Below are 22547 nucleotides of genomic sequence, written 5' to 3'. Positions count from 1 at the left end.
ATTTAAACTGTCCACACCAGAGCACACCAGAAGAAATTGCACTTTAATAAGTCTATCGCTAGGTCTCAGTCCACACAGCAGAATGTCTCATCAAAATTAAGTAGGAAGATATAATGGGAAAAAAACAAGAAGTGAACTGTTCTGTCCAGCAGGTTACAGAATCCAAAGTGTTTCATAGTCAGTGAGTTACTTTTGAATTGTGGTCACGATTGTCATGTTGTCAAACACAGCAGCCCATTTTCACCCAGTAAGATCTGATAAACAGTAAATGAGATGAATGACCAGTTAACTTGTTTTTAATGATGGTAGAGGTTTGTCCAGGACACCAGAAGGACTCCTCATTCCTCTTTGAATAGAACCAAGAGATCATCTATTTACAGGTTTAACATATCATCCAACTGAATTGTCGTGGACCAGATATTGACAGTAATGAGCTATCCCAGTGTCTTTAATGGTGTTCCAAACTGTGATCTTTTTTAATATCTGTTACCTCGACTATACTGCACCGTGTATAATAGCAGAGTAATTGAACAGCCATGTTTATGCAGCTCACTCACGTGGCTGTTGATTGAGGTAAAGGCAAAGTTGTGTGTGTGAATGATCACTGGCTTATGACAGGTATTGAAGATTGAAATCAGACAACAAGGCAAAGAGACAACTGATTGCATTTCCAGAGAAGGGGGTTGGAAGATATGGTGGTTAGGTGAGATTGAGATCAGTTAAGGTTATTAGGCAAATAGATTGTTCCTGTAATACCATGTTCTGTTTCCTCTGTAGCTATTATAGTTGTCAGTAAAATTATTAGCAGTATGTTATACATGTACTTCAGCAATGATGCTAAAAAGAGAATCGAATGGAGTTATCTTATTTAGTTGGTGTTTGAACATAAAATGTTGTCAGTAAGCTCTGAATGTGCAAATTTATTTTCAGAATTTAAATCCAGTGTTTTCTTGGTGTATGTTAATTTAGTATTCATTCATTCTGAAGATATTTGCTGGCATAAACAAGTTTTGGTGGTTTTCATCCAGAAATAACAGTAAAGTAAAAGAAATATAGTACAATGTGTGTAACCACAATGGACACTCAGGGTTTCAGAATGGCCATAGATTTACAGGCACATGTATATGACATTTATATGAGAAAACATGACTGTAGATGCACTGTGATGCTCCAAGTTTCCAGTACAACCTGGTCATTGTGACTGTGACAATGTTATGGTATCTTCTAGCCGAGCATTGGTTCCAGCAAAGATGTGGGAGTTTTAAGGCTGTACTCATAGATGGGTAAGAACACCTACTCCCAACTTGATTTTATTTGAAATGTATTTTTAATGTTCATGAATGAAAGTTAAACAAAATAAAAATTCTAGGTGAGAAACAAATTTAATGGACACAACAGTTTTCTGTTTTCTAGATCGTAGAACAAAGTAAAACAAGCCTCCCAGTAAATACTGTCCATTGATTTGGTTGTAACCATGATCCGTAGCAACTACTTTATAGTTTTATCACAACCTTTTTGTCACTATACGATGTTGCAATGCTGGTTGAGGGCTTGCTAAATCCAAAGCTGTACTACAAATGTGTTCAAAAACACTAAACAATTTCTTCATGGAAAATGTAATCCATGGGGCAGCTTTGAAGATATTAAACTGATTTGGCTGTACTGCAATGTGAGGTGATTTGATTGATTAAATATAATGAAGTTCAAACTAGAATACATAGTTTGATGTCTCTTTGGGATTTGATAGCCTCATTCAAAGTTCACAAATATTCTCGGTGTTCAGTAGATAGTGCCATCGGAAAATGATTTGCCAAGATATTTACCAGGCAAATGAACGCTTTCAAGAAAGTTTTAGGAATGCGCATTCTGAGCGCACAGCCTTGCCGACCAGGAACACATATTGGGAAATGGTGGGTGTGGTCCTTAACGCTTTTCTGTTTATGAGCAGAAAATTGTGGGGCATTTGTGCACACAATACTCCAAAATGCTGCACGCCTGGAGTTTTCATTCCTAATTTTTTCCCTATTGTCTTTGCTCAGTGCCACAACAGGTGATGGAGTATGATTGCCTTGGTTAGTTAATGCAACTGCATGTTTGACATTGCAGCTTGGATGAGGTTGCCATGCTGACATTATTGAAAAATAGTTAGAATTTGTTTGTGAAGTAAATTATTATGTTTTCCTCCTCTTAATGACTTAAACACAGAATATGCTAATTGTAGTTCACCTCTCCTCCCAACCACAGGTGCCTTTAAAATCATTCAGATTAAATAGACCAAAGGCATGAAATTAACTGCCTTTGTTGCAAAAATCTCTCAAAAAAACTAATTTTCCATACCGTTAAAACAAAATTTTCTCATGGGTTTGTGAAATTATATCATTATGCCAAGAAGTAGAATCATAGAATCATAGAAGTTTACAACCTGGAAACAGGCCCTTCGGCCCAACATGTCCATGTCGCCCAGTTTATACCACTAAGCTAGTCCCAATTGCCTGCACTTGGCCCATATCCCTCTATACCCATCTTACCCATGTAACTGTCCAAATGCTTTTTAAAAGACAGAATTGTACCCGCCTCTACTACTGCCTCTGGCAGCTCGTTCCAGACATTCACCACCCTTTGAGTGAAAAAATTGCCCCTCTGGACCCTTTTGTATCTCTCCCCTCTCACCTTAAATCTATGTCCCCTCGTTATAGACTCCCCTACCTTTGGGAAAAGATTTTGACTATCTACCTTATCTATGCCCCTCATTATTTTATAGACTTCTATAAGATCACCCCTTAACCTCCTACTCTCCAGGGAAAAAAGTCTCAGTCCATCCAACCTCTCCCTATAAGTCAAACCATCAAGTCCCGGTAGCATCCTAGTAAATCTTTTCTGCACTCTTTCTAGTTTAATAATATCCTTTTTATAGTAAGCCCATTTACATATATGTTCAGATTTGTAATGTGAAATATTAGTTGGTTCTGTAAGCATAATGTTATGTCACCTAACCTTATGCGACCAGCAACTGAACTCAAACCTTTGTTGATTATAATTGCAGTACTTAACATTTGTCACAGAGTGGTGCAGTAGCAGGGCATTTCCCGGAATGGCGGACATCTTGCCAAAGATAAGTACGGCAAGTCTGTTGCATTACCTCAGGTTCCCCCACTCCTGTTGCCGGATAGCTTGGGTTCAACTCTTGCGTCCTGCTCCACTTTCTCTTTAGTGGCAGTATTGCCACTGCTGCTGTGCCTCTCTTACCCCAACGTTTGAGGTGGGGGAGAAGAAGGTGATGCTACAGACGTAGATTTAGTCGAGCTTAGTAATGGAAAAATATGGGGTTAGAAGCTTGGCTTGGGAACCACTCACCACAAAGCAGTGGCCAGGACAATATATTGAACGTTACTTGGCACAAAACACACCGTCCTCTCTCCGGATAAAGAAAAACAATAGTTAAAATGAAGATTGTTCACCATTCCTCGTACTTATTCGCTATATTCAGCTGTCATCTGTATTTATGTCAAGAGACAAGCAGCAATACAAAGATGATAGAGATGGGTAAGATAAATATTCCTGTAACTCACTTAAATGCTGCCATGGGATTTCTTTTTTTATTTGTTCATGGGATGTGGGCATTGCTGGCCAGGCTGGCATTTATTGCCCATCCCTAATTGCCCTTGAGAAGGTGGTGGTAAGCCGCCACCTTGAACCGCTGCAGTCCGTGCGGTGAAGGTTCTCCCACAGTGCTGTTAAGAAGGGAGTTCCAGGATTTTCACCCAGCGACGATGAGGGAACAGCAATATATTTCCAAGTGGGGATGGTCATAGAGTCATAGAGTCATAGAGTTATACAGCACGGATAGAGGCCCTTCGGCCCATCGTGTCCGCGCCGGCCATCAGCCCTGTCTACTCTAATCCCATATTCCAGCATTTGGTCCGTAGCCTTGTATGCTATGGCATTTCAAGTGCTCATCCAAATGCTTCTTGAATGTTGTGAGGGTTCCTGCCTCCACAACCCTTTCAGACAGTGAGTTCCAGACTCCAACCACCCTCTGGGTGAAAAAGTTCTTTCTCAAATCCCCTCTAAACCTCCCGCCTTTTACCTTGAATCTATGTCCCCTTGTTATAGAACCCTCAACGAAGGGAAAAAGCTCTTTAGTATCCATCCTATCTGTGCCCCTCATAATTTTGTACACCTCAATCATGTCCCCCCTCAGCCTCCTCTGCTCCAAGGAAAACAAACCCAATCTTCCCAGTCTCTCTTCATAGCTGAAGCGCTCCAGCCCTGGTAACATCCTGGTGAATCTCCTCTGCACCCTCTCCAAAGCGATCACATCCTTCCTGTAGTGTGGCGACCAGAACTGCACACAGTACTCCAGCTGTGGCCTAACCAGTGTTTTATACAGCTCCATCATAACCTCCTTGCTCTTATATTCTATGCCTCGGCTAATAAAGGCAAGTATCCCATATGCCTTCTTTACCACCTTATCTACCTGTTCCGCTGCCTTCAGGGATCTGTGAACTTGCACACCAAGATCCCTCTGACCCTCTGTCTTGCCTAGGGTCCTCCCATTCATTGTGTATTCCCTTGCCTTGTTAGTCCCTCCAAAGTGCATCACCTCGCACTTTTCCGGGTTAAATTCCATTTGCCACTGTTCCGCCCATCTGACCAACCCATCTATATCGTCCTGCAGACTGAGGCTATCCTCCTCGCTATTTACCACCCTACCAATCTTTGTATCATCAGCGAACTTACTGATCATACCTTTTACATTCATATCCAAGTCATTAATGTAGACCACAAACAGCAAGGGACCCAGCACCGATCCCTGTGGTACCCCACTGGCCACAGGCTTCCAGTCACAAAAACAACCTTCGGCCATCACCCTCTGCCTTCTGCCACTAAACCAGTTTTGTATCCAAAGTGCCAAGGCACCCTGGATTCCATGGGCTCGTACCTTCTTGACCAGTCTCCTGTGGGGGACTTTATCGAAGGCCTTACTGAAATCCATGTATACCACATCCACTGCGTTACCCTCATCCACACGCCTAGTCACCCCCTCAAAAAATTCAATCAAATTAGTCAGACATGATCTTCCCTTGACAAAGCCATGTTGACTATCCCTGATTAATCCTTGCTTCTCCAAGTGGTGTGTGACTTGGAGGGGAACGTGCAGGTGGTGTTGTTCCCATGTGCCTGCTGCTCTTGTCCTTCTAGGTGGTAGAGGTCGCGGGTTTGGGAGGTGCTGTCGAAGAAGCCTTGGCGAGTTGCTGCAGTGCATCCTGTGGATGGTACCCACTGCAGCCACTGTGCGCAGGTGGTGAAGGGAGTGAATGTTTAGGGTGGTGGATGGGGTGCCAATCAAGCAGGCTGCTTTGTCCTGGATGGTGTCGAGCTTCTTGAGTGTTGTTGGAGCTGCACTCATCCAGGCAAGTGGAGAGTATTCCATCACACTCCTGACTTGTGCCTTGTAGATAGTGGAAAGGCTTTGGGGAGTCAGGAGGTGAGTCACTCGCCACAGAATACCCAGCCTCTGACAGTATTTATATGGCTGGTCCAGTTAAGTTTCTGGTCAATGGTGACCCCCAGAATGTTGATGGTGGGGGATTCGGCGATGGTAATGCTGTTGAATGTCAAGGGGAGGTGATTAGACTCTCTCTTGTTGGAGATGGTCATTGCTTGGCACTTATCTGGCGCGAATGTTACTTGCCACTTATCAGCCCAAGCCTGGATGTTGTCCAGGTCTTGCTGCATGCGGGCTCGGACTGCTTCATTATTTGAGGGATTGCGAATGGAACTGAACACTGTGCAATCACCAGCGAACATCCCCATTTCTGACCTTATGATGGAGGGAAGGTCATTGATGAAGCAGCTGAAGATGGTTGGGCCCAGGACACTGCACTGAGCAACTCCTGCAGCAGTGTCCTGGTGCTGAGATGATTGGCCTCCAACAACCACTACCATCTTCCTTTTGCTAGGTATGACTGCAGCCACTAGAGAGTTTTCCCCTGATTCCCATTGACTTCAATTTTACTAGGGCTCCTTGGTGCCACACTCGGTCAAATGCTGCCTTGATGTCAAGGGCAGTCACTCTCATCTCTGGAATTCAGCTCTTTTGTCCATGTTTGGACCAAGGCTGTAATGAGGTCTGGAGCGGAGTGGTCCTGGCAAAACCCAAACTGAGCATCAGTGAGCAGGTTATTGGTGAGTAAGTGCCGCTTGATAGCACTGTCGACGACACCTTCCATCACTTTGCTGATGATTGAGAGTAGACTGGTGGGGCGGTAATTGGCTGGATTGGATTTGTCCTGCTTTTTTTGAACAGGACATACCTGGGCAATTTTCCACATTGTCGGTTAGATGCCAGTGTTGTAGCTGTACTGGAACAGCTTGGCTAGAGGCGCAGCTAGTTCTGGAGCACAAGACTTCAGCACTACAGCCGGGATGTTGTCGGGGCCCACAGCCTTTGCTGTATCCAGTGCACTCAGCCATTTCTTGATATCATGTAGAGTGAATCAAATTGGCTGAAGACTGGCTTCTGTGATGGTGGGGATATCGGGAGGAGGCCGAGATGGTTCATCCACTCGGCATTTCTGGCTGAAGATGGTTGCAAACGTTTCAGCCTTGTCTTTTGCACTCACGTGCTGGACTCCGCCATCGTTGAGGATGGGGATGCTTACAGAGCCGCCTCCTCCCGTTAGTTGTTTAATTGTCCACCACCATTCACGACTGGATGTGGCAGGACTGCAGAGCTTTGATCTGATCCATTGGTTGTGGAATCGCTTAGCTCTGTCGATAGCATGTTGCTTCCGCTGTTTAGCATGCATATAGTCCAGAGTTGTAGCTTCACCAGGTTGATGTGGAGATGCCGGTGATGGACTGGGGTTGACAATTGTAAACAATTTTACAACACCAAGTTATAGTCCAACAATTTTATTTGAAATTCACAAGCTTTTGGAGGCTTCCTCCTTCCTCAGGTGAATGTTGTGGAAATGAAATCCTCGAACCCTTCGCATTTATAAATCACAGAACAATGCCTGGTGATTACAGATAGTCGTTCCAACTGCCCGTTGCCAAGGCAATCACAGTGTGCAGACAGAGAGGTGTTACCTAAAAGGCCACCGAATATACAAACCACCAAAAAAAAACAGAGAGAGGCAGAAACATAGAAAAGACAGCAAATGACCCGTTATATTAAAAACAGATAACATTTGTTCGCTGGTGGGGTTACGTGTAGCGTGACATGAACCCAAGATCCCGGTTGAGGCCGTCCTCATGGGTGCGGAACTTGGCTATCAATTTCTGCTCGACGATTTTGCGTTGTCGTGTGTCTCGAAGGCCGCCTTGGAGTATGCTTACCCGAAGGTCGGTGGCTGAATGCCCTTGACTGCTGAAGTGTTCCCCGACTGGGAGGGAACCCTCCTGTCTGGCGATTGTTGCGCAGTGTCCGTTCATCCGTTATCGCAGCGTCTGCATGGTCTCGCCAATGTACCATGCTCTGGGGCATCCTTTCCTGCAACGTATGAGGTAGACAACGTTGGCCGAGTCACAGGAGTATGAACCATGCACCTGGTGGGTGGTGTCCTCTCGTGTGATGGTGATATCTGTGTCGATGATCTGGCATGTCTTGCAGAGGTTGCCGTGGCAGGGTTGTGTGGTGTCGTGGACGCTGTTCTCCTGAAAGCTGGGTAATTTGCTGCGAACGATGGTCTGTTTGAGGTTGGGTGGCCGTTTAAAGGCGAGTAGTGGAGGTGTGGGGATGGCCTTAGCGAGGTGTTCGTCGTCATTGATGACATGTTGAAGGCTGCGGAGAACATGGCGTAGTTTCTCTGCTCCGGGGAAGTACTGGACGACGAAGGGTACTCTGTTGGTTGCGTCCCGTGTTTGTCTTCTGAGGAGGTCTATGCGATTTTTCGCTGTGTCCCGTCGGAACTGTCGATCGATGAGTCGAGCGTCATATCCCGTTCTTACGAGGGCGTCTTTTAGCGTCTGTAGGTGTCTATCGCGTTCCTCCTCGTCTGAGCAGACCCTGTGTATTCGCAGGGCCTGTCCATAGGGGATGGCCTCTTTGACGTGGTTAGGGTGGAAGCTGGAAAAGTGGAGCATCGTGAGGTTGTCCGTGGGTTTGCAGTAGAGTGAGGTGCTGAGGTGCCCGGCCTTGATGGAGATTCGTGTGTTCAAGAAAGAAACTGATTCTGAGGAGTTCCGCACCCATGAGGACGGCCTCAACCGGGATCTTGGGTTCATGTCACGCTACACGTAACCCCACCAGTGAACAAATGTTATCTGTTTTTAATATAACGGGTCATTTGCTGTCTTTTCTTTGTTTCTGCCTCTTTTTTTTGGTGGTTTGTATATTCGGTAGCCTTTAGGTAACACCTCTCTGTCTGCACACTGTGATTGCCTTGGCAACGGGCAGTTGGAAAGACTATCTGTAATCACCATGTATTGTTCTGTGATTTATAAATGCGAAGGGTTCGAGGATTTCATTTCCACAACATTCACCTGAGGAAGGAGGAAGCCTCCGAAAGCTTGTGAATTTCAAATAAAATTGTTGGACTATAACTTGGTGTTGTAAAATTGTTTACAATTCTTCACCAGGTTGGCACCTCATTTTTAGATGCGCCTGGTGCTGCTCCTGGCATGCTCTTCTACACTCCTCATTGAACCAGGGTTGATCCCCTGGCTTGTTGGTAATGGAGGAGTGAGGGATATGCCGGGCCATGAGGTTACAGATTGTGCTGGAATACAATTCTGCTGCTGCTGATGGCCCACAGCGCCTCATGGATGCCGAGTTTTGAGCTGCTAGATCTGTTCTGAATCTATCCCATTTAGCATGGTGGTAGTGCCACACAACACGTTGGTTGGTGTCCTCAGTGCAAAGATGGGACTTTGTCTCCATGAGGACTGTGCGGTGGTCACTCCTACCGATACTGTCACGGACAGACGCATTTGCGACAGGTCGATTGGTGAGGACGAGATCAAGTAAGATTTTCCCTCGTGTTGGTTCGCTCACCACCTGCCACAGACCCAGTCTGGCAGCTATGTCCTTCGGGACCCGGCCAGTAGTGGTGCTACCGAGCCACTCTTGGTGATGGACATTGAAGTCCCCCACCCAGAGTACATTCTGTGCCCTTGCTACCCCCAGTGTTTCCTCTGAGTGGTGTTCAACATGGAGGAGGACTGATTCATCAGCTGAAGGAGGGCGATAGGTGGTAATCAGCAGGAGGTTTCCTTGCCCATGTTTGACCTGATGCCATGAGATTTCATGGGGTCCGGAGTCAATGTTGAGGACTCCCAGGGCCACTCCCTCCTGACTGTATATCACTGTACCGCCACCTCTGGTGGGTCTGTCCTGCCGGTGGGACAGGACATACCCAGGGATGGTGATGGAAGAGTCTGGGACGTTGGCTGAAAGGTATGATTCTGTGAGTATGGCTATGTCAGGCTGTTGCTTGACTAGTCTGTGGGACAGCGCTCCCAATTTTGGCACAAGCCGGGTGGTCTGTCCGGTTTTATTCTTATTGTGACTTTTTTAGCGAGAATTGTACAACTGAGTGGCTTGCTCGGCCATTTCGGAGGGCAATTAAGAATCATCCACATTGCTGTGGGTCTGGAGTCACATATAGGCTAGACCGGGTAAGGACGGCAGGTTTCCTTCTCTAAAGGACATTAGTGAACCAGATGGGTTTTTATGACTATCTGGTTGTATTACTGATACTAGTATTTTAATTCCAGATTTTATTTAATTAATTGAATTTAAATTCCCCAGCTGCCGTGGTGGGATTTTTAGTACAGGCCTCTGGATTACTAGTCCAGTAACATAACCACTATGCTACCGTACCCATATACCCATATATGGGATATTCGCTACTATATAATGAAATAAATTTAAAATAAATTTTTATTCTTTTTTGTAGCGCAAGTGCAAAACCAAATCACAAATTTTGCAATTCAATGAAAGGCAGTTAATTTCATGTGTTTAGACTGTTTGAACTGCAAGTAATTTTGAAGATTTCAAGTGTTTGGGAGGGATTTTAAACTAAAATGTATGATGAATCAAACATGCTAGAAATGATACGGCAGCTAGGAAACATGTCCTACATATAATGGCATTGGTATGGGCTTAAAGGAGTGCATCTGGTGCAGTCCAGGAGGCTTGCAGGGCACTGTTGGATCTGTGAAAGCAAAAGGAAAATTGGTGAATTAAAAAACTGTTTCAGCCAAGTGTTATTTTGCTTTCCATGCCCTCTGGAAGAACTGCTCTTCACTGAGCTGCTAAGTTCATGAATCTTGAGCAGTGAAAGTTACTGGATCTAAATGTCTCTGCTCCTAAGGTGGCCATAAATCCACTTTTAATTTGTTACTTGTGAGTAAGCTTATCAGTATTGCTTGTGGAATTGTATTGATAGCACCCTTTTGTACTTAAGTCAATCTCCTTCCTTCCTTGAGGTGCAAGGGTTAGCTTCTGGAGCATTGAGTCAATGAAGCCCCCTTTTAGCATTGGGGTTATTTGTTCCACTTGGGTCTTCAGTTTTGGCTGAACCCACCTGGCGCATGAGCGACGATGTCTGAGCTGGTTTCACTCACCTTTATTGATCACAGACACTTGTACAGTGAGTGAAATACTTATCTCTGCCTGTAACTGGCTAATGGAGCCTTGTAATATAGCTTCTTCCTTTCTGTCTTGATATATTTCGTACTTGTAAAAGTGCTTCCTTTACATGTGATAGGTACAAGTTAAACTAAGAGTCTCTTTCCAATAACACAGAGAAGCTCAGAGAGTCTGAGAAAGACAAAGATTCTGTGTCTATTGCTACTTCTTCCAAGATGCAAAGAGAGGCACTGCTCCAGACACTATTACAGATTGTATGTAAACTACTACAGGGTTGCAAAGCCTCCTCCTATATCTGTATCTAATTTCAAAGGGAAGTTTCCAACAATTCCTGTGCAATCTGAATGACACTTGCCCTTTTCCTGTCAATCAGCTTTCATAAATAGCTCAATGACCTGTGAATGTCATTGAGCTATTGAAGCATGGCTTTACCCAGTGCATGACAGACTTCATGGCCCCGATATTTACTTGGAGTCGGGAAGAGAGTGGGCACGAAACCCAAAAGTGAAGTTAGAGGGTCGGATTCTGCGATTGCACCTTAATTGAAGGATTACATTTTTTCTTCCGGGCTTCACGCCCGGCAGCCAGCCAGATTGACAGGCGGGCTGTCTGTCAGGCGGGAAAGCAGCTGGGGAGAGATCAGAGTCTTCAGGGTTTGTATCGGGGAGAGATCAGAGTTTTCAGAGTTTGTATAGGGGGAGGTCGGGGAGAGATCAGAATTTTTGGGGTTTGTATAGGGGGAGGTCGGGGAGAGATCAGAGTCTTCGGGGTTTATATAATGGGGCGATCGCAGAGGGTGGTGGGGAAGTCCGACATCGGGGTTGGGGGGGGTTGGCCGATTGTGGGTTCTTTAAAAGGTAAGTTTGGTGAGCCATGGGGAAGCGCTCCTGCTCCTCCTGGCCCACAAGCAGTGCAATAAAGGCACTTACCTCATGATTCGGCCCTTCTCGCCCCTGTTTCACTGGCAAGATACACGAGCCCCGGGAAACCCGTGCTGGAGGCGTTAAATTTGAAGGTCTCTTAAAATCAATTTACAAAGACCTAATTAACGTCTCATGATCACATTAGTTTCTCCGATAACTTTCCACCCAACTGCACTAATTAGGGACTTGTGGCGAGTAGGTTACTCGCACGCACCCAAACGCGCCACTGTTAATTCCGGAAGTGGGCGCATTGGAAAAATCATTCACTTCCCACCAGTCCCCAACCTACCCGTTCTTGGGGGTTAAAATTTCCCCCCTTTATCATTTCCCACCTATCCATCAAGGTTTCTCGAGGGTAGTTTCTCACACAAATGGGGGAACTGTTAGGAGTGGAAACCTTGAACAGTTTTTCCCATCCTAACCCAAGGGTGTGAAGGGGAAATTGAACCTTTTCAAGTGTTTGATTTCACCTAGTTAACCAGACTGTTTGGATCAATTCTGTGTCTCTTTTTTTTTGTGCAAATTCTAGAAGCCAGCATCATTCTGAAATGTAAATCAGTGATACAAAATGGAAGGTCAAACTGTTTCTTCAGTTATAGTTCATGTTGCAAGTGTAAATAGCACCATTTGCAGCTACAGAAAAGCTGTTTGCTGGTGGATCATGGTAACAAGTCCCAGAGAGATTTATACTTTTTTTAAAAATCCACATTCTGATGCATGAATTGGGTTTTGTAATTTATCACATGCTGTAAACATTCAATTTAGGGGGAGGGTGAGCAGAATAAGAGATTTCCCATCTGAGCTCTTATATTGTTGAGTTTTATCTGAAACCTATATAATTTGTTGGTAATATTCAGAAAAATCGTTCCACCTCAGCTGTTGTGTTTCTGGTTTGAATTAAACATCCCACAATATCATCCTTTAACAAACTCTCATGAATTTTCAAAGGATCTTACAGGTTCAGAGACTTACTCTGCTCTAGTAAATTGGTTTGGTTTTTGATAATGCATTATCCAAAGTGTTCATTAACATAATAAGCTTGTGCAAAAAAGCTTTAAAAGTTTTGCATTAACATTTTTATTTCATTCTTGGGAAGGGCACAAAGCCGGTTATGTGGGTTTGGTATATGATGGATCATTGATTATCAGATGCATTCTAAATGAACTTCAATTTATCTGTTTTATTTTAAACTGGAAGATTTTTAAATTTTTTAAAATAAATTCTAGCAGGCCTGAAGCCCTGAATCTCCAAATCTTCCGTGGATAATCAGTAATGGATAATCAAGGCTCCCCTGTATCTGCATTCCTAACATTCTCCTCCTGAATCTCTTGTATCCTAGGACATAGAAACATAAAAATGTTACATCGAAACTACAGCGCAGAAACAGGCCATTTGGCCCAACTGGTCTATGCTGGCGTTTATGCTCCACACGAGCCTCCTCCCTCCCTACTTCATCTAACCCTATTTGGGATAGCCTTCTATTCCTTTCTCCCTCATGTGCTTATCTAGCTTCCCCTTAAATGCATCTATGCTATTTGCCTCAACTACTTCTTGTGGTAGCGTGTTTCACATTCTTACCACTCTTTGGGTGAAGGAGTTTCTCCTCAATTCCCTATTGGATTTATTAGTGACTATTTTTATATCTATGACCTCTAGTTTTGGACTCCCCCACAAGTGGAAATATTTTCTCTGTCTACCCTATCAACCCCTTTCATTATCTTAAAGACCCCTATCTTTAGCCTTCTCTTTTCTAGAGAAAAGAGTCCCAGCCTGTTCCTGATAAGGATATCCTCTCAGTTCTGGTATCATCCTTGTGAATCTTTTTTGCACCCTCTCCAATGCCTCTATATCCTTTCTATAATATGGAGACCAGAACTCTGCACAATACTCCGTGTGGTCTAACCAGGGTTCTATACAAGTTTAACATAACTTCTTTGCTTTTCAATTCTGTCCCGATAGAAATGAACCCTAGTGCTTGATTCGCCCTTTTTATGGCCTTATTAACCTTCGTCACTACTTTTAGTGATTTGTGTATCTGTACTGCTAGATCCCTTTGCTCCTCTATTCTGTTTAGGCTCTTATTATCCAAGCAATCTGTGGCCTCCTTATTCTTACAACCAAAATGCTCAATGTACAGCAACACCGAGGTGCTCTCGGTGTTGCTGTACGTGGCGCAGGTCTGGCCCATACCTCGCTCCTGCGCCGCGACAGTCACCCGAGCCATCTTCCACTTTGTCTGGAGATCAAAAATGGACCGTGTCCGCAGGGTCACGATGTACAAATCTCCAGAGAAAGGAGGGAAAGGCGTGCCCAACGTGGCCCTCATCCTGATGGCCACCTTTGTGTGCGGCTGCATCAAGCTGTGCATAGACCCTCAGTACGCAAACACAAAGTGTCACTACGTGCTGAGGTTCTACCTGTCCCCGGTGTTGAGAAGGATGGGCCTGGCCACGCTGCCACGGAACGCTCCGTCCAGTTGGACCGTTCCGCCCCACCTGTCCTTCGTGGAAAGGTTTGTGCAGGAAAACACCTTTGACCACAAGGCGATCAGCAAGTGGTCCGCACGTAACGTCCTCGAGACCCTGCGGGAAAAGGAGATGGTGGATCCTGTCGGTTGGTTCCCCGAGCAGACTGTCAATGTCATTTGGCAGAACGCCTCATCGCCAGAGCTTTCAAACAAGCACCAAGACCTTGCTTGGCTGGTGGTGAGAAGGGCCCTTCCCGTCAGATCCTTCATGCACTCCCGGGCTCTCAGCGCCACCGCGCGCTGTCCCAGAGGAGGCTGCGGTGGAGACGAGACCGTCACCCATCTCCTTATGGAATGTGCCTTTGCAAAGAAGGTCTGGAGAGAGATGCAGTGGTATCTGTCCAGGTTCGTCCCGAGCAGTTCCGTAACACAGGTTTCTGTGCTCTACGGGCTGTTCCCGGGGACGCACACTGAGACGGACATCAGCTGCTGCTGGAAGACCATCAACTCGGTGAAAGATGCCCTTTGGTCTGCCCGAAACTTGCTGGTCTTCCAGCACAAGGAGCTGTCCTCGACCGAGTGTTGCAGACTGGCACATTCCAAGGTCCAGGACTACGTGCTGAGGGATGCACTGAGGATGGGTGCGGCCGCCGCAAAGGCCCTGTGGGGAAAGGCAACCGTTTAGAGCCTTCCCGCCATTGTAAACCGAGGGGCTGCAATCAGGGAAAAACCCCCTCGGGCAGAATGTAAAATTCAAATTGCTGTAATGTACCTGTAATGAATCTGAAATGAATCTGTAAGCAATAATCTGTGTTGAGTATGATGCAATGAGACACCCTAGAGTGTCATGAACTGTAATTATGTCCAATGTGTTCATTGAACTGTACTTGACGTAACCTGCAAATTGTATAATCTGTATTGTGTACGTTTGGAAAGTGATATGACAACTGTATTGTATGTACTGCTGCAAATTTTATGAATAAAGTATATTTTTTGAAAAAAAAAAAAAATTCTTACAACCAAAATGCACCTCCTCACTTATCTACATTGAAATTCTTTTGACAATTACACGTCCATTCTGCCCGTTTATTAATGTCTTCTTGCATTTTGACGCACCTTCCTTTGTATTAACTACAGTCTGCACATTTTGAAATTGCACTTCCGATTCCAAATCGTTAATGTAAATTGTGAACAATCGTGGTCCCAGCACCGATTCCTGTGGAACATCACTTCCCACCTTTTGCTAGTTGTTTTCTAGCCAGCTTGCTATCCATTCTGCTACCTGCCCCGTGACTCCATAGAATCATACGGCACAGAAGGCGGCCATTCGGTCCATCTTGTCTCCTGTACCTGGTATTCCCAGGCGGTCTCCCATCTAAGTACTAACCAGGCCTGACTCTGCTTAGCTGCCGCGACCAGACAAGATCAGATATTTTCAGACTGATATGGCCATCGGCTACATATGCTCTAACAATAGCCATGAGTCTACAATGTAGTCATTTCCCCCTTCCAGAAAAAAATGGTAGAACATTCATCCTTCCAAGAGAAGTTTACACCAATCTAATATGTTAAGACATTTCATAGTTGGTTTGTGGATGCTTGTCGCTAACAGAACAAAGCAAAATGTAAGGCAAAGGACTGTCATGGTGTATAAAGACAACATTTTATATTTGGAACGCATAAAAGGATAGATATGTAACTTTCCACTTCTGAAAGTTGACAGAATGGAGCCATGTGAAAGAAGCCACCTGCTTGTTGAATAGTTAGCTATTTTTTCTAACTTGTTGAATAGTTAGCTATTTTTTCCAACAGCACTTAGGTTTTGGCTCATCCTCCACAGATGACATCCCCATTAGATGGCCCTAGCAGCAGAAGAACCATCATGTCCTGTACAGTGTTTAGTCATCTCAGCCTACACCTTATCCCTGTAGCATTCATTCCCAACAAGATATTTATTCAACTCATTTAGAAAGAGTCTATCGAAACAATGACTGCTGCTTTTTTTGGGAGCCTATCCATGGCTCTAATTTCTTCCAGTTTGTTAGTTTTTAACTTTTGTCCTCTAATTCTGTGCTCACAGTCCAAGGCAAAAAGACTGCTTACATCATAGAGCCCGAAGTCCTGGAATCATCCTTGTTCCTCTTCCGTGAGTCTCGTCAATGTATCAGTGTCCCAAGAGTTTTAAGTCCATTTGCTAAATTTGTTATGCCTAATCTTAGCAGTGAACCTACAAAACAATGAAACTTCTCTTAATTCCCAGTGAATAGTTTTGTTATTTTTTTTAAGTTTAGTCCAGAAATGCGACAGCAGTCTCGAGTGTTATTAAAAGTCTTACATGAGTGTAGAAATTTGGCTCCAGACAAGTCATTGTTGTTGAGTTGGATGTATGTTTTCTACGTTGCATTTTTTTCAGGACTACAGAAGCAATGGGTTTTCGGAAGAATGTTGAAAGAAATGGCCACAGTGCATTTTGTTATTTCTAGAATTACCGGTGCTTACAAATTTAACTTCGATTATGCAGCTGAATTCATTCAGCGCATTTGGTTTATCAGCTTTAACACTCTGCTCCCTTGGTAGGATTTCGAACATCAGTAATTGCTTGTAGTGCAGCTCATTGATATAGTTCATTGGAGATTGAATATGAGATACTGACTGTTGCATCCAATACAGTAGTCCCTTGTGTAAACATGCATTGAAATGAACTAAGAATTTCTAAATTTTCTTTACTTTCAATTAAAATGGACTAGCACTTTCTGATTTGTACAGAAGGGGTTGAATGTGGATATTTTACAGAATCATAGAAGGAGGATATTTACCTCACTGTGTCTGTGCTAGCTCTTTGATGGAGCAATCCAAAACTCATTCCACTGCATAGCCCCCCTGGAATTTTCTTCTGATTTTCCTTATAGAAGATGGAGTGATCACTAACTGAATTACACCCTTTGCCAAAGCATTTCATGCTCCAACAATTCTCCACATAAAGATTTTTTCTCTAACCCCCTTTCCTCATTCACTTCGTAAGAATTTAAAATTTAAAATTGGCCTCTTCAACCAGAAGAAATAATCTTCCCCTGTTTACCCCATCAAAACACTTCATAATGTTAAAAACCTCTGTTAAATCTCCACTTAGCTTTCTCTACTCCAGTGGAAATGTTCCAGTATCTCAATTATAGCGCTCTCAACTGATAGCTATAGTTTCCCATCCCGGGTATCATTCTGGTAAATCTACACTGCATGGTCTCTGGCTTTACTGTCCTTTTGTATAATGGAATGCCTAAAATAGCACACAGTACTCTCACTATGGCTTAACTATTGTTTTGTAGAAATTTATCATTGCTTCTTTGCCCTTTACTTTAGACCCCTATTTGTGAAGCCTAAAATGCTATTGAAATTAATACATTATTTTTTTCTTTTTTTATTAACACAATTGGATTATAATACTAGAAACAATCTGTTTAAAGTTGACTGCTGCATGAATGGTAATTATTTTAGGTTCTATGTGTAATTCTGCTTTAAGTGTAATGGTGAAAGTGGCCTGATGAGTCCTTATTTTAAAATTGAAAATAATGTGTTCCAGGGTTGCTTGTGTTTGCATTTGCAGTTAAGATTTATGATTTATTTTAAGACTGCAAAACCAGAGTATTACAGCATGAAGCCTTCAGGCCACTTTAATAAGGCCCCCCATTATGTAACAAGTACTTTAAATTCAAGCCTGACATTTCTATCCCAAACTCTTAATTTTTGCTTCAGTGCTATTATTTATACAGGGAAAATGTTAAAATTCAGATACACTTTGCTCCTTACATTTAGTAAGTTATTAATAGAGTAGCTTGGCTTTGCAATGCATTAGTTATCTCACACTGTGTGTACTCCTCTGGAACATATGTTATCACCTTCCAGAATGGGGAAAACAGGTGTTCAAAAGAGCACCCCAGAACAGACTGGGCAGAAGAAGTCACCAACAACAACAACTTGCATGTATATAGCGTCTTTAACGTAGTAAAACGTCCCAAGGCACTTCATAGGAACATTATCAAACAAAATTTGACACCGAGCCAAACAAGGACAGGTAACCAAAAGCTTTCTTAAAGAGGCAGGCTTTAAGGAGCGTCTTAAAGGAGGAGAGAGAGGTTGAGATGTGAAGAGGTTTAGGGAGGGAATTCCAGAGCTTACGGCCTGGCAGCCACTGGCCAAAGGCTGGAAGATATTGCACCAAAAGATTTTGCATCCAAAAGAATCAACTTCTTGTTAACAAAAGTAAATGAAGGACAAATTATATGTGATTCATGACTTGAATTTGTTGTTCTTCAACTTAGGAGTAGAGGAGCAGAGAGTCTTAGAGGTTCAGATACATAAATCTTTAAAAGTGGGAGGACAAGTTGATAAACCTGGAAAATAAAAAACATATATGGAATCCCAAGTTTTATAAAAAGGAGTATAGAGTACAAAAGCAAAGAGGTAACACCAAATCTATAGAAAAATGTGGTTAGGCTGCAGTTCGAATATCATGCCCAGTTCTGGGTACTTTATTTTAGGATAGATGTCAAGGCCATGGAGAGAGTACAGAAGGGATTCACTAAGATGACATCAAGGATGAGACTCTTCATTTATGAGGAAAGACTAGAGAAACTGGAGCTCTTTCAATTAGAATAAAAAATATTAAGATAAAATGTGATCGAGGTGTTCAAGAATATGAGAGGTTTTGATAAGATAAACTGGTCACTGAATTGGTAACTAGAGGGTGTAAATTTAAGATTATCATTTAAAGCATAATGGGAAAAGTTAGATTTTTTTTTATGCAGAGGGTTGTTGGGATATGGAATGCCCTAGTAGAAACAGAAGAATACATAATAGCTTTTAACAGAGAGGTGGATAAATATTTGAATGAGAAAAATTTTAAAGGATATTGGGAAAGGACAGGTGAATGGGACTAAGTAGATAGCTGGCTCAGGTGCAAAGGGCTGAATGGCTTCTTTCTGTGGCGCAAAATTCTGTGGCCTAGATATTCGATCATGCCAGAAACCGGGAGTGCAGGGAATGTGCTTATTCATATGGGCACAGTGTTCACATTAAATTGGTAATGCCAGCTCATTTCAATGACTCGGGTGGAGCCAGTGTTACCTGCACTTTTTATTAGCTACATGCCTTTTTTGGTGGGCGGGGGGGGGTTTGCGGGGTGCAGGAATTCAGGCTTTGCTGATGCCACTTAAAGACAGCCAGCACCTCTTAAGGAGGGGTGGGGGGTGTGTATTCTGGCTGCAGACAGCAGGTAACATTTCTGAAGAAAGAAATATCTGCCAGACCTGCAGGTTGAGCCCCCAAGTTCTACAGTGCCACTTTAGAGGCCCTGATCCAGGAGGTGGACAGGAGGATGGAGATCATATTTTCCCCGGAGGACAGAAAACCCTCCAGGCAATACCTCCATCACCAGTGGGAAGAGGTTGCAGAGCAGGTTAATGCTGTCTAGGTAAGAATACCGCTCTCTTAATCTCCGCTTACACCTCCACCACCTGCAGTGGGAGCTCAACGCCATGAACACAACAGTAGAGCTCAACATGATGGAATTTCTGCTGACAGCTTCCATTGCAGCAGTGTGAGCCAGCTGACATCTTGGTTCTGGGAGCCAGTGTTGGTAGGGACTTCCAGAACATCATATAACTCCTGCACTCTTCTCATACAAAGCCTTAGGAGTGCCGAGACACAGTCCTAGGAGTTCCGTTGGCTTAATGGTTGAGGCACCTGCTGTCCTCTCTCAGGATGACAGCATGCCTGCTCCCCCGCCATGCACTCTGCCAGTACCCTTGTTAGTACTATACAGGCAGCTGGCCCAGACTGCCCCGGCCCACACCGAGATGCTGCAGTCTTCAGCCAAGCCCTCAAGGCCCTCACTGAGATGCTGCAGCTGGGTCCACAGCTGCTCGAGGTTGCCCACCACAGCCATCTGAAGTGGCCTCAATGGAAGCTGCCCAAGCTGTAGTCACTGGGGATACACCTCGAAGGAGCACTAGGAAAAGAAAACAAGCACACAAGACTGGCACTGAAGGGTTTCACAAGGCTGATTCTTAATTATTCCTGATAAATATTAGACACAGATGGAATTGAATTGTTGGATTAATGTTTTTTTCTGGATTTGGTGTTGGTGTTAATATTTGTAGTGAAGTGAGGACAAGATCCATAAGGCTGGACTGAAGGAAGGTAATCGGACGGTGGTGATAAGGATTGCTGGATTGTTGTTGTATTGGGGATGGTTCATGTGAAGCGCTCTTAGATGAGGTGATCTCTAAGAACTCTGGTAGCTATGGGCACTAGTGGTCAATGTTCCTCCTGCTCTTCCTCCTCCTGCACCTCTTGCTGCCCAGTTGGTGGTAAGGACTGGTCTCTCATTATAGCAAAGCTATGCAGCACACAACCACAAATCTGGAAACAAGGTCAGGGCTGTACAGCAAAGCTCCTTCCAAACGGTCCAGGCAGCAGAAGCATTACGTGAGCACGCCGACTGTCTGCTCGATGACATTTCTGGTGGCGGCATGGCTCTCGAACGCCAGCCCTGCAGCTGTGCCCAGGTTCCTGACTGGAGTCATGATCCCTTGTTGCCCATTACCCAGGCTGTGACGTGATGGTCTTGTTGGAATAAAAGCGGCACAGAGGACTGGCCCAGGACGAATGAATCATGACTGCTACCAGGAAACAGGACACGGACCTTCATGACGTGTTGCCTGTGGTCACAAACAAGCTGTATGTTGAAGGAGTGGAATCCTTTCTATTCAGAAAGATGTCAGGCTGGTGATGGGAAGCATGCAGGGCCATGTGGATGCAGTCTATGGTAGCTTGCATCCTGGGAAGCCTACAATGTGGGCGATCCTGCTTTGCCCTGTCCACAGGAAAGGGGATGTAGGACCTTTCATTTAAACATTTTAGTAATGCTTTTTAATATGCCCTGTGTGCATGCGTTGTTCACCATTGGAAGCACCTGATGCAATATGGCGGGTGGTGCACTTCTGCAGCGGAATGACCGTGTGCATGCCATCCGCCATATTAGGTGCCCGTTTCACATCTGTAACACGGAAGTGGACCATCAAATTCCAAGGCCAATGATTCTACAATACCCCAGACCTCAAGTTAATAATTCTTCAACTTCGCAGGACACTTATTAGATATTGGGCTCTGTTTGAAAATTTCACTAACAATTCTCCCCAAAAAAGGATAGAATACTGAAACCATTTGTATGCTTAGGTTGGCTTTTTAAACAGCAGTGCAATTGTAAATCCATAGTTCACAAAAAGGAAATTTATTTTCAACTACAGAATTCAAGTATTTTTTTAACGGGTCATTTGATGTAATATAATTTACATACCTGTATTTCTTTCTGATGTAATTTTGATTGTTTTTTGATGTTTTGACAACATTTTCTGTTAACATATTTTGCTAGGAGTTGGATGGTTTGCTCATATTTCTTCTTCATGTTTGTAAGCATTAACTATTCTGTACAAACTGTATTTGTGATGACAGATACAAGCCTGGAGGCCAAAGGTATCTCATTCATGAACATTGCTTCAGCTGAATCGATTTCTGTTCACATGCTTCACGTTATCTCGTTGAACTGCAACTTTGTCAGAGGACAGCACAAAGGTGGACTGTTTTTCAAGATCCAGCAAAAGCAGGAGCTTTTTGAACTAAATTAAAAATTTGAAGTCAGTACAGTCTCTGATGAAAACAGAACTATAACACGAAAAATTGTTCGTGTTACTTCTTCTGTTCCACCACTCAAATAAGTGCTATAGAAACATGGGGGGTAAAATCCAACTTTGGTGGATCAGGTGCCCATTATACACCGCACCTGATTCTCCCCACCATTGAAGTAAATGAAAGGGAAATTGGGGGGATGTAAAATGGGCAGCTGATCCGCTACTGCCTGTTTGCGCTCCTGCTGAAGCTGAATTTTACTTGAGGAAAAAAGTTTGATTCAGTATTGTTATTACGTTCAGGGATGAATGATACAGTGAACATGCTCATTGGCAGAAGTTTGAAGGTGGTTGACTTGGGGGAACTGAATGGGAGAAATGTTTTAAAGGCCTAAATTTGATTGTATCTGGATTGCTTCCAGTGCATGAAGAAAATTAACAGAATCACTGACTGCATGAATTGTTACTAAAATCAGTGTTTACATAATCTTCGGGGTAAAGATGTTAATGCAACTATGATACTAAGATCAAAGGGTATGAGGATAAGAGAAGGATAAGCTTAAATGCTCTTATACTGATGTGAGCAATATTAGGAATAAACAGAATTGTGGCTGTGAGCAAACTGTGGGCAGGAAACAGAGTTACAGGCTCCTCTAATGGTTCTACAAGTTTATAGATGAATCATACACTGCATGATGGTCCTACGTTCGAATCCCAGTCAATGCTGAGTGAGATGATGTCAGCTATATTTGGCTACAGTGCCCCTGTGTTAAGGTGGGGAAAATCAACCAAGTCTCTGTTCATGATTGCTACCTAGCTAATCCCTGCTGGAAGTGCACATCTGTGGTTATCAAACAAGGACAGAATCAGGCTCG

General features: G+C 43.8%; 1 protein-coding gene across 6 annotated transcripts in view; it reads left to right on the top strand.

Moving 5' to 3' along the window:
* Positions 1-22547, top strand: part of LOC137331497 (inactive N-acetylated-alpha-linked acidic dipeptidase-like protein 2) — a 715700-nt gene that overhangs the window by 132223 nt on the left and 560930 nt on the right. The gene's annotated exons all lie outside the window — the stretch shown is intronic.

This window comes from Heptranchias perlo, chromosome 13 (assembly GCF_035084215.1).
Source record: "Heptranchias perlo isolate sHepPer1 chromosome 13, sHepPer1.hap1, whole genome shotgun sequence".
Classification (NCBI taxonomy): Eukaryota; Metazoa; Chordata; class Chondrichthyes; order Hexanchiformes; family Hexanchidae; genus Heptranchias; species Heptranchias perlo.
The sequence above is the reverse complement of the archived record's forward strand: the minus strand, read 5'-3'. Positions and strand labels throughout refer to the sequence as shown.